Here is a 14064-nt window from a genome sequence, read left to right as displayed (position 1 = left end):
CTACCACATCAAGCCACAGATACAGTACATTCACCTTGCTGGTGTCAGACATCACTGTCATGCCTGCTCCTCATGTGTGTGAGGTACACAGATGGCATGTGGACTACCTTACCTATGTAATGGTACATGCTACAGATCACAGTATGTGGTGCACACAACATGCTTTGTGTCCTGTAATACTCATTTTAGGACATATTATGTTTGATGGCTTTTTGCTATCAGTTCTTTGGGGGGGCACATCACCCACTACGAATAAAACACTGCAAAACCCTACATATGTCTAGGCTATGCCATATGGAAATATACAAATGCACCAAGTGGGATGGAGTGAGATTAGAACCCCTACCTATCTAATTTTATACAGTATAGATCACAGTACTTATTGCATATGCCACGGCTTACATCTGATAGTACACTGTCAGCTGGTAGTCTTAAGGTGACTGACATCATCAGGCCTTGTAGAAGAGGGTAGTGTAGAAGCTAGCAGCAAGTTACAGAGCCAAAAAGTGTATGACTATTGCAGGTGGATAGCCCATGAGGCATGTCTGTTTATTTGCAGGGAGATACATACATACACACACACACACACACACACACACACACACACACACACACACACACACACACACACACACACACACACTCTGACACAGTCACACACTAAGTGGGCTGGATTGAGATTAGAATCCCTACCTATCACGTTTTATAAACAATAGATCATTGCATTTATTGCATGTGTCACAAGTTAAGTTTGTTGTATGTACAATTGCAGACACAGTACTTGTTTATTACACAAACTAGGCCTGGGTTACCCAGCATCTGTGGCCTGCAGTGTGATATTGCTTCATACTGTTATCTGCATCTAGTATCCTATCAGTGGGATGACTGTAATTCTCCTAGCTATGTGTATACAGTTAGCAGTATGGCCACATGTGGCTGCTTGCAGTTACATAGGCATACCTGTGGGCAGGGGCAAGTTGCCATGTCCATACATGCTTTAACAAAATTATACATTACAACATCTGCTCACCTATGTCTGTCTACGTGGTGAAATCCAGCAGGCACAGGGGTCTGTGGGTAAGTGGAATTTGTACTGTTGCACCCTTCGCTAGGATCCTTTGAGTAATAGTATGACTCACCATTATTAGGGTATGTCAGACAATACAGACATCCACACACGTTTCTGTATATACAGATTTGTATATATATAACTGTAGCTCCATGTGTGTATGATATGCATATGTGTTATGTATATATAGTATATGGGGGGGGTGTATGTATCATTTTATCATATATAGCTATATATATATATATATATATATATATATATATATATATATATATATATATATATATCTATTATGCATATATCTATACTATGCATGTGATAGAGATAGTTACATTTGGATATGTATACATATATCTGTCTGTATAGACATTTATACATAACAGGTCATTCTGATGAAGGAACAAAAGGATTGCGCTCATTTTAACAAAGTGTATGGGCATGCCCAGGGGGACTGGCAGTACTAATAAGGTGACTCCAGTCCACACCTACTTGTACTCCAGTCCAGAATTTTTTTTGTTACAGACATTGATATCCGCCCCTGTTTCTGCAGTACTGCACTTCACTCAAACTGTCCACAGCATTCCCCAGCTGTGTGCTGTACTTAATCTGTGACTGCATTTGGTAATGTTACACCACCAACAGACTCACAGTCTGCATACCTCTCAACTGTCCTGATTTCCATAGATTGTCCAGAGTTTTGCCTCATATGTTTGGTCTGTTCCTCATACATTTGTGGTCTTTTGGTGAAGTATTGAATATTGACATCACTATATTATACTACTTACTGACAAACATTTGTGTTTCAGACATTATACTTTTCAGAACACATGTAATAATGCAACACCTTTACTTCTAGTGACTGTCTAGGTTTATGAGGACAATATTTGAAATCTGACCCTATGCTTGGACCTTTGTCCCCCCAGTCTTATTGGCTTTGTCCAGATTTCTTGCATTAAGAGGTATGACAGTCTGTGAAAACACCAACATAGTACTACCTTACATGCAAAAGATGTGAGTAATTCCAGATTAGAGCCATCAACATCATCACCCATGCTATGTTCCCTAGTCCACTGACCCACTCAGGTCACCAGACATAGAGGAGTCATTCATCACATACTCAACAGAATAAATATGTATATTTTTATCCTGCGTGAGGAGAGACATACAATGGTGTGAACAATATCTATGTTACAGCCCTGAGATTGCCTGGTCTACTGATATATCATAGGTGATTTTTCTGTTAAAGCAGTTGTATGGGTACACTGCTGTGTTGGGGTGGGGAAACAATGGCACATGATCTGCTGGGATATATAGTAGTCCAAATGTCATGTGAGCCCACTGTTTAACATCTCCCTTGACTGATGTAGTGAATATTCCAACCATGAGGCCTAGTGACTATTAAAGAGCACATACTATTGAACTGAGTATTTATTTATTTATTTATTTATTTATTATTTATTATTTATTTCAGTTTGGTGACTGGGGGGTCCACTGGGCTTGACAGCCCATTTTCAGTGGAGGCCCGGGGAGAAAAGCTCCAACATTGCATAGTAAAACATCAGATATTGGATAAAATTACAATTCATGATAGAGATACATAAGATAAGCAAAATACAGTTGATATGGAGGGTATAGAGAAAAATAGAGACATAAACAAGTAAATTGGTAAGGCTTCACAATACATAGTAGACATTGAATTTGTGGATTAAGTAACCATTCAAAATTGAGACATGAAACTGGTACATTGGTAAAGCTACACTTTACATAGTAAACATTAAGTATTCAGATAAAGTACCCCTCAGGATGCAGATACATAAGATAAGCAAGTTATAGTAGCAGTTGAGGGTGCAGACACTTTTGAGAACAGAGACATGAACTGGTGCAGATACTTTGTAGAACAGAGACATGAACTGGTACATTAGTAATTTAGCAAATAAGTCATATGTTGCAAGGAAAAAATTCCAGTGTTTGTATAGAAAATGTGTCTTGTTTGGGTGCCTGAACAGGTACAAATGAAGGGAGAGGAGAACAGGGAAAGAAAACTAGATACAATATATACAAAATGTACAAGAAATAATGCTGGAGAGAGTCATTTCTAGAGGTGTTAAGAAGTCATTTCTAAAGGTGTAAAGTAGTAGACTAAGGGGAAATAGGGAAAATATGATTTAAAGTGAGGAGAGAAGAAGGCTAGGTGGGTAAAGTGCAATTGCACTTCCACTTAGAGAAAAAGTATGAATGGAGATGTTCTTTGAAGTTGTTAGTGTTTTCAATAGTTCGTAGAGAAGGAGGGAGAGAGTTCCATTTTTTGGCTAGGGACAAGGACAGGAGGTGGTGTCCAGCAGGGCGAGTTGGTTGGTAGACTGTGAGAAGGTATAGGTGGGAAGATCTACGTGGCCTGTTAGGGGTGTAAGGTTGTAGGATGTTGGAAAGGTCAGGGTATATGGTAGGGTTAAAGAATAGCTTGTGGACAGTAGTAAGTTGGAGGTAGTCAAGATGGTTTGGAAGTTCTAGCCAGTTAAGTATGTGGAGGGCAGAGCAATGGTGGGAGGAGTGTTTGGCTTTTATGGCAAACCTGGAGATTTTATTGTAACAACTTTCCATTTTGGAAGAGATGGAGGCAGATAGGTTAATTAGTATGGGTGCACCATATATTAGAGAGGGGAGAAGGTAGGTGGTGGCAAGTGTTTGTCTAGTAGAATGAGTGAGATGGTGGATGTTTCTATATAGTAGACCGAGCTTTTGATGGGTTTTCTTGATATTTAGTTGAATATGTGTTTCAAATTTTAGGTGTTCATCTATGGTGCCCCCAAGTAGTTTAGCATAGGGAATGATTTCTTTAGTAGAATTGTTGTGGCTTCTGATTTGGAAAGAATTTTTATCAAGTGGGCAGGATTTTGAAGGAGTGATGAGTAGTATTTTAGATTTGTTAGCATTTAGAGATAGATGGTTTTGCAACATCCAGTCCTCAGTGGCAGAGAAGGCGGTTTGTGTGTAAGATTGAAGTTCTGTGAGGTTGGTGGCTCTGCAGATTAAAGTGGAGTCATCAGCATATTGTACTATTTTAGTATTTGGGATGGCTGAGTGCAAGTCATTGACAAAGATGTTAAACAGCATAGGGCCAAGAATAGATCCATGGGGGAACTCCAGTAGGGGTGGGAAGGAAGTCAGAGGTGCCTTTCTTCCATTTTACAGCTTGAGATCTATCAGATAGATAACTTGAAAACCAGGACAGGGAATTGTGAGAAAGGTTAAGATTAGCCAGATGGCTGAAGAGATGGGTATGGGAGACAGTGTTGAATGCTTTGGAGAGGTCTAGTAGAACTGTAGAAACAATATTTCCGGAGTCGCGGGCATGGTTGACTATATCTAAGAATGAGAGAAGAGCAGTAATAGTACTATGGCCAGGGCAGAAGCCATGTTGGGTTTGAGAGATTAGATGGTTTGTGGTTAGGAAGGGAATTAGTTAGGTGTGAGCGCATTTTTCCAGTATTTTTGATATTGTGGAGAGGATGGCTATGGGGCAAAAGTTAGAGGAATTATTATTTTTACCACCTTTGTGAAGAAGATGTATAAAGACAGAAAGCCAGAGCTTGGGGACATAAGATTCTTGTATGGATATGTTGATTAGGATGATAATGGGGAGGGCAATGCCGTCTGTAGCAATTTATAAGAACTTGGAAGGAATGCTATCTGGGGCATTGGAGCATGGCTTCAGCTTGCTGAGGAGTTTTTTTTATGTAGGAAGTTGGAACTGGATTAAGTTCAAAGGTGGGGGGTTGGGTTTAGAGGCTGGGGTAGAATGACTAGCTTGTAAAGGTAGGGTGTTTGAGAAGGATTTAGTTAGTTCAGCAATAGAGTTAATAAAGAAGGAGTTGAAAAAAGAGGCAATTTCTGGATCAGTCTTAGTAGTATCCGGGCAAGGGTTGTTTTTAGTGCCTGGGTGAAGGAGTGAGTTGATAGAGTTCCAGAATTGTTTGGGATTTGTGGAGTGGTTGGTCTGGAGTTTCATATAGTAGGATTGTTTATCCTTGATTATGTGTCTTTTGTTAAGGTTGTGGAGTTGCTTATATTTAAGGAGTGTTTCAGGATGTTTATTGTGCTGAGAAAGTTTCCAGCATTTATCTCGCTGTAGCATACGTTTTTTTGTTTCCTTGGTTATCCATGCTGCGGGGTTGGATTTGACTCTAATAGATCATGGAGGTGGTTTGGTATTAAGTATATTTAGGAAGGTGGAATTGAAGTGATCTACAGCGTTATCTAGAGGGAGCGTTTTTAGAGTGTTCCAGTTAGTTTGTTTGAGGGTGTTAGAAAAGGTTGTAGGATTGAAGTTAGTAAGGTTATGAGTATGTATATAATGGTGTTGGTGAGGGGAGGAATGGGTTGCTCGAAGGATAAAGGCAGGCAGGTGGTCACTAATAGAATCAGGTAGGAGGTGACAGAGCCAAAGAGAGGAGAATCCTGCTGGAGAAAAACAATCTGTGAGAGAGGCTATGGACAAGGGCTAGTCATGCTGTACTGGGTAAGTGTCGATCTAGGGGAAACACTAAGGGCAGGGACAGAAAGTGACTGGTTGGGAGATAGAATAATTAGATTAGTAGCTCATGCGATGCAATTTAGGAAAGTAGCATAAGTAGAATACATATCCTGGGGAGTGCTGACATCTAGTGGTGGGAATGGGGTAGTGCTTGGGTGCTAAAGAGTGAGATATACCTATGGGATGCAGGGAGCTTTGCAGGAGGGGTGTGGGGGCTTATGGCTACAGGAGGCTGCAAGCACACACAGGAGAGGTCAGTTTAGAAGGGGATAATTGTAAGAATACAGTTCCAAGGTATAATTAAACTACCTACACAGTGGGTTTATGACTGGGTTTCCAAGGCAGGTAGGTCACAGTTTAACAAAACGGGCAGTTCAGGGCGTCCGTTCAGAGATGGCAGAAGAGCTTTCTTTGAAGTTTAGTAGCAGGGACGGCACCTGCGTAGAATGGCGGTGAGACAAGCAGCCAGCCACAAGACTGTTTAGGGACTGTGGAAGTCCCATGTGGATGTTACATCTGTCCAGTTATCCCACTATATTTCCTTGCATAACAGCAGCAGAGCCATACACATGCTATATTATAGTAATCCTTACAACTGGTGTGTAACTTAGAGACTTACCTTGCAAATGCAGTAGTTGGGATACCTGTAGTTCAGGGCTGACTCTGTGTGGTGCAAGCAGTACACAACCAATGCATGGATAGGTACAGGTTGTGTGGGTTGCCTGGCATCAGCTATTTTAATATATGTATGTGAGTAGGAGTAAGGTGTAAGTCCCTAGGGCCGTAGGTTTTCAGTGAATGTGCTATGCATTGTCTCTCAGCCAATGCCAGGGTGTACTGGGCATGCCTATGTCTGCCTAGAGGGACATCATTAGCGGGTTCCTCTTCTGAGTCCTCTTGTGAGTGTGGCTGTGGTGACCTAGGCACTGGTGGGGGGCTGTGTAGCCTTTCCTTTTGCTGATCCTACTGCAGCTGTTTCCACAGGATCATATGGTGTAGCATGGCATATACTGTGAACATATGTGCACATGTGGATGGAAAGTACTGCAAGGCTCCACAAGATATATCAAGGCACAAGAACTGTGACTTCAGCAGCCCAAACACATGTTCTATGATGTTCCTAGTTTGTGCGTGTGCCTCATTATGGTATTCTTCAGTGGACGAGTGTGCATTTCTGATGGGTGACATGATCCATGGATCCAGGGCATAGCCAGAATCCCCCAATAAAATGGCCATGTGGGATGTACTCTCTAGCAAACATCTGCTACAGCTGTGATGCATGCCAGATATGGGAGTCATGATAATGGCCAGTGGTGCCAGCACACACATTTGTGTTAATGTCCTGGGCATTGCTTAGGATCTGGCAGTTGATGGAGTGGAAGCCCTTGTGGTTGACGTAGATTCCACCCACCTCAGTGGGGGGTGCCTTGATGTGTACATGAGTGCAATCTATGACACCCAGTACCTCAGGGTAATGTGCTACATGGTAGAAGTGTTGCGTATTGCTGGCCCTCGCCTCAGGGGTGAGGGGTAAATAAATGTGCTTGCTGGCATATGGTAGCATGGCATCCAGGAACTGATGGAGTACCCTGGGTGATGATGCATGTAAGACCCCCATCATGTCCCCACTTGGTCTTTGGAAGGTACCTGTGGCTATTATCCTAAGGTGTACATATACCTTTGTTTCCACTGTGATGGGTTCTCACCTGTTGGCTCTGGGTTTGAGTTGTGGGCAGCAGAGCTCAGTGAGTTCTTGTGGTACGTCCCTGTCCACCCTTTAGCGCTCTACAATCTCCAGCTCATGTAGCTCCTGGAAGGTTACTCTGGGCCTGAACACTCTTCTCCCTCCCTAACTTGGTCTATTGTCAGCAGCACTAGCAGCAGCATTGACTTTGCCATCTAGCACATACAGATGTAGCAGACTTGCAGCAGCCCCTTGCATTCTTTCACTTAAAATTCCCAAGTCTGTACTCTAATGGTGCAGAGTATGAGTGAAAATTCAGAATGTAGGGTGTATGCATACTTTTCAGTGCTGTACTATAGATTCTGACTGTGTGATTGGCTACTTATGATGCATTCCACCTACCTTCATTAAGAAGATTTAGTGGCCCTAGTTTAAGTAAAACAGGGGTTATCAGTAATCAATATATAATTTCCTTCTAGATACACTCAGCACAGTGGCGCACCATGTAAACATGCAGAAACAAGCACCATGATGATAAACAAAGCTTAGCAATCACTGTCCACACCTCCTGAAAGGTCACACTCAGCATTCTCCTGCTGAGCACAGAAGCAAGCCATGCAAACAGGTGCAGCTGAGCTCCAATGAGCTTACAAGTCCTCAGACACACCCCCTCTTGATGTCAGCTACCTCTTCTGTAAACACCAACATGGTTCTGTGCATACATGGAAGGATTATGCAGACACGGATGCCCATTTGTGCTATTTAGTAACCCCAAGTCATTTGCACAGGGATTTCTGCATACAACCTGCAAACTACATGGTTCCAGGCCCTACCTCATTAGCAACAGCACCATTCCACCATTGCAGATACTCCATGCAGGGTCCTATAATACATTTCTGTCACATGCTATTAATTGCGGTTTTCCATTTTTCTTTTTTTCATAAAAGCATGTTTTCACACTGTGGCATGCAGTGTAAACATACCCAGATCATTAAAAAAAATAAAATTATTTTAAATTATTTTCCTTACATTTTTGGACACACACACTGGATAGTTTTGGTCATATCTGTATGTGCTATGCTATTTCTGTCCATCTACCTATGTTTTTACAGCCCCTGTTGTCTGTCTGAAATCAATTCTGTACATGGAATTTTTCCATGTACACTATGAACACTCACAGAGGGTCTGCAGGGCTGCCTATCTGCTTGCTGGATCACTCTACTTGCCTATTTTGCATGAGAGTCACCTCTTTATGAGGTGATTTGCAACTTCCCGTGTTGACGCGCTGATGAGTGCTGCTCGGCACTGCTTACTGGATCGTAAACCTGCTTACTTTCGCTGTAAGCAGCATGCCATGATGCCTACATGGTAAAAAAAGACCATGTGGGCTTTATTAAATTCCCCCCAATATCCTCTTAAAGTAATAACGTTTATCTGTATAATTATGAATATTTTGAATATTGATGTTGTAACTGTTCTCTGTCAAATTAATAAACAATGTTGCCCAACCAGTTGCAGTGAATCATTTGTTTAAAAACACACATGGGTGAAATTAACAGTTATGTATGCAATACCATCTAGAGGAGGGGATTTGTGTAATCTTTTGGACGTAAGGGAATATGAATGGATCGTACGATTGTCAGCTGACACTAATCCAGGCTTGAATGCAGCTATATCTTTAAAGCCAATACTAGTTAGAATACAACACACTAAATTGAAGTAAGGGTTATAAATAATATTTTATATCAATGCATAGGTTATATAATGTCATGTTGTTAAATTGTATATGTTTTTCATATGTATATATGTGTGTAAATTGTTTTTAAACTTACCTACTATAGCCCCCAGCAGGAGTCTGTGGTGGTAATGCTTACAGAGGAGAAGCAAAAAGATCTTTGTGTTCTCCTCACACCACCACTGTTCTCTAAAAAGAGCACTACTTTCTCTTTCATCAGCCATAAGTCTCTGTTTACAAAATGTCAGGAAAAATGGCACTGAATTAGGTCCAAAGCAAATCTCACAACTCAAATTTTTCATGCAATGTCAGGAACTGTTGAGAATTGCATTGGCATGACTGATGCCAAAACAAATATTGTGCTATTATGGCTGCAGTGACACTTTAACTGCAGGCATATTATCTGAAGTGGAGGATGTGACATGATCTGCAGCATGTGAAAATGAATATGTTAACATTGCTTATGGCATATGCACAAGGGTGCTGAGTTGGGAGGTTAATGGTTGGCCAAAGGGGAAGACCTTTCTTTGCCATTAGGAAGGTTATACTGAATCTCATCATTAACTAGAAGGAGAAGGCATATGACAGTTGTTCACCTGTATTTAATTTTTTCTGATATAAATGCTTCTGCGAAGCTAGACATTTAATTCACTGTTAAACTTGATTAGTACATGTTTGTTTAAATGTTTATTAATATCTAATTCTCATTCTGCAACAATCTTCCCTTAATTGCAAGTTATAAATAAATTATTACACTTCTATATGTTTGGGGAAGTTCTTTCCATACCCTTGTAGTTTAGATTCTGCTTTAAAATGTTATGGTTTACATGGAAAAGACTGTGGATTGTGTTCAGGCAGAAACTGCACACAGACAAAAAAAATGTAGCAGTTCAATGAGGTTTTCTGTTCCTTTCAATGCAACCTTAAATAAAAAAAAAATATTTATTTTACAGTCGGATGCTCTACTTATACATCATTACAATAAAGTGTACTTTGATAACTTTCTGCCTTATATATGTAGGAATATAAAGGGATGGTTTAAAAACATATACAGAAATAATACAACAGGTCATTTCTCACTATCTGCTTGTCATTCACCTGGCACATCAACCCCCATCCTCCCCACCTTGAATACAATTCTAACCAGGGTGTTGTGTCTGACTAAGAGTTCAGCCATCTTGTATATGCAAATAATAATATGGAAGAAATGGCTGTCTTATACAACTAATATACTAATAAATATTTTCTGACCTATATAAACAAAATCCTTTCTTTGCAAAAGTAGTCTATGTGTACTTTGACTACTAAGATAATGCAATACTGTAAATTAATTATGTAGCATGCAAATATTTGTGTGTGTGTATAAATACATTTATATACATGAAAAAATAGTTGTATGTGTACTCAAGCAGATGTATATCTGTATGTCACAGACACATACACACACACACACACACACACACACACACACACACACATATATATATATATATATATATATATATATATATATATATATATATATATGTATGTATATATGCATACAGAGCATATTTACATATATTTACTTCCTCATACAAATATATTACATTTGTATTTATGCAAACAAATATGTTATCACATACACATTGCATATATTTCTATACAGATGTAGTTCTATGTACAGATATTTTGATTATAATAACATTATGGATACATATTTATAGTGACACATATTTCTTCTAGCAAATGTCTTCAATTAAGCAGCAGTCTTTCAGCTTTTTTTAATTTTTAATATGGATGAAAAATGAAAAAAAATAGTTATCCTTACTATAAAACTGTGGTCTTCTGCCACTACTAGGTTAACTCACATGGCCAGCTGTTTGGGCCTACACTTCTGTATGTCATTGTAACTGTGATGGCATTCTTGGCCAGAGTGCGTGATCCTTGTCAGTTATGAGAGGTGCTCACCCAACTCCTGCCAGATATCTGTATTCTTCCACTCCCCTTTATGCATGCCTGGATCTTATCCGGGTACAAATCACTAAGAAGGTAGACCATAATCGTGGTCTCCTTATCTTACCAGCTTTGACCACATCCTCCTGGCTTTACAGGTACTGCCATCATTCAAAGTGCCAGAACCCAACTGAAGTAAAACCAGGGCTGAGGTTCACAGGTTTAGGACCATTCCCTTTGGAGTGTGAAATCATCTTAACCAAACCCAGGTAACCAGCAGAGGTATTACACTGTATTGTTATTGCTGACAAGTTTGGTTTGACCAAAATCATTTGTCACCTGCATTTTTTAAGCTATACATTCAAATGTCATTTATATGGTGTATAAAAGACAGTAAGGAATCATCATTTTTATATGACTTGCAATTGCTTCTGTTGTAGTAAATTACATTAACTACCTTTTTTGAGTATTATACCTGAATATCATTTATACATGTTTCATGCAGTATAGCAGTAAAATTATTATTTTTTTGTTTTGGGGGGGGGGTATTTTTGGCAGAAATAAATATTTCTGTACTTGTGAGTACCAACATTTAGTAAATGTCGAGTGCTTTCAGTTGATAAGTTAAGTTGTGCCAGATGATGTAAAATGGTAATATAAGGAGAGATTATACTTCATGATTGCTCAAACTCACATGCATATGATGCCATTTTGCCTTTTCTAAACATAGTCAGCTATGAGCAAATCAGAAGCTATCTATGTATTCTTGCAGCATACTGGGAACTGCTGAGGACTGCTATGGACACTGTCACTGTCTCCAGCATCTTTGCATGAATCTGAGGCCATTTTCATGAGTAGACAAGACCTTGTTATGCAGATAATTTGCCTTACATGTTTGCTTGTTACAGCTATTCACAGAAATAAATGTAAAAGAGCCTTCTTCTTTTGGCTGCTCCCATTAGGGGTCGCCACAACAGATCAACTGTCTCCATTTCTACCTGTCCTCTGCATCTTGCTCTGTCACACCAACCACCTGCATGTCCTCTCTCACCACATCCATAAACTTTATCTTAGGCTTTCCTCTTTTCCTGTTACCTGGCAGCTTTATCCTTTGCATCTTTTTCCCAATATACTCTGCATCCCTCCTCAGCACATGTCCAAACCAACATAATTTTGCCTCTCTGTCTTTGTCTCCAAACCTTCCAGCCTGGGCTGACCTTCTAATATACTTATTCCTAATCCTGTCTATCTTCGTCACACCCAGTGCAAATCTTAACATCTTCAACTCTGCCACGTCAAGCTCTGACTCCTGCCTTGTTGTCAATGCCACTGTCTCCAACCCATATAACATAGCTGGTATCACTACCCTCTTTTAGACCTTCCCTTTCACTCTTACTGGTACTTATCTGCCACAAATCACTCCTGACACTCTTCTCCACCCACTCCATCCTGCCTGTACTCTCTTCTTCACCTCTCTTCCACACTCACCATTACTCTGAACTGTTGATCCCAAGTACTTAAACTCATCCACCTTCGTCACCTCTACTCCCTGCATCCTCACCATTCCTCTATCCTCCCTCTCATTCACACACATATATTTTGTCTTAGTCCTGCTGACATTCATTCCTCTTCTCTCTAGAGCATATCTCCAACTCTCCAGAGTCTCCTCCACCTGTTCCCTACTCTCACTACAGATCACAATGTCATCTGCAAACATCATAGTCCACGGGGACTCCTGTCTGATCTCATCTGTCAACCTGTCCATCACCATTGCAAATAAGAAAGGGCTCAGAGCTGATCCTTGAAGTAATCCCACCTCCCCCTTAAATGCATCCGTCACTCCCACAACAGACCTCACCGCTGTCACACCACCCTTGTACATATCCTGTACCACTCTTGCATACTTCTCTGACACTCCTGACTTCCTCATACAATACCACAACTCCACTCTAGGCACCCTGCCATATGCTTTCTCTAAATCCACAAAGACACAATACAACTCCTTCTGCCTTCTCTGTACTTCTCCATCAACACTCTCAGAGCAAACATCGCATCTCTAGTGCTCTTTCCTGGCATGAAACCATACTGCTGATCACTAATCATCACCTCCCTTCTTAACATAGCTTCCACTACTCTTTCCCATAACTTCATGCTGTGACTGATCAGTTTAATCCCTCTGTAGTTACTAAACCTCTGCACATCACCCTTATTCTTAAAAATCAGTACCAAAACACTTTTTCTCCATTTCTCAGGCATCCTCTCACTTTCCAAGATTGCATTAAATAATCTAGTTAAAAACTCCACTGCCATTTCACCTAAACACCTCCATGCTTCCACAGGTATGTCATCTGGACTAACAGCCTTTCTGTTCATCATCCTCTTCATAGCTATCCTTACTTCCTCCTTGCTAATCCACTGCACTTCATGATTCACTATCCGCACATCATCCAACCTTCTCTCCCTCTCATTCTCTTTATTCATCAGCCCCTCAAAGTACTCTTTCCATCTGCTCAACACACTCTTCTCACTTTTGTGTACATTTCCCTCATTATCCTTTATCACCCCTACCTGCTGCACATCTTTAATAGTTCGGTCCCTCTGTCTAACCAGTCCGTACAGGTCCTTTTCTCCCTCCTTAGTGTCTAACCTTTTATACAACTCTTCATACGCCTTATCCTTAGCCTTTGCCACCTCTCTCTTTGCCATGCACCTCATCTCCTTATACTCTTGTCTACTTTCTTCATCTTTATGACAATCCCTCTTCTTCTTCTTCACCATCCTCTTTCTCTGTATACTCTCCTGTACTTCTTCATTCCACCACCAGGTCTCCAAGGGCCTAATTTGTATAAAAAGTATAAAGGAATGAACTTGCAATTACTTAGGTTAGGCAGCAAATTATTTAGGAAACTGCAGATTTTTTTAAATCAAGACAAATAATAGATATATTGTAAATTAATATGAAGCATGTCAAAATGATGTAAATTTATGAGTTCACTTCAAGATTTTTTTTTTGTTGTTTTAATTATATGATGGGCATACAATGTCTTTAGTGAATTTCTGTACAGCTGTCATTTGTAAATGGAAAATCATGACAGCTGCAGTAGAAA

This window comes from Protopterus annectens, chromosome 3.part0 (genome assembly GCF_019279795.1).
Source record: "Protopterus annectens isolate FY-2018-M chromosome 3.part0, PAN1.0, whole genome shotgun sequence".
In the NCBI taxonomy this organism is placed as follows: Eukaryota; Metazoa; Chordata; order Ceratodontiformes; family Protopteridae; genus Protopterus; species Protopterus annectens.
This window is presented reverse-complemented; position numbering follows the sequence as displayed.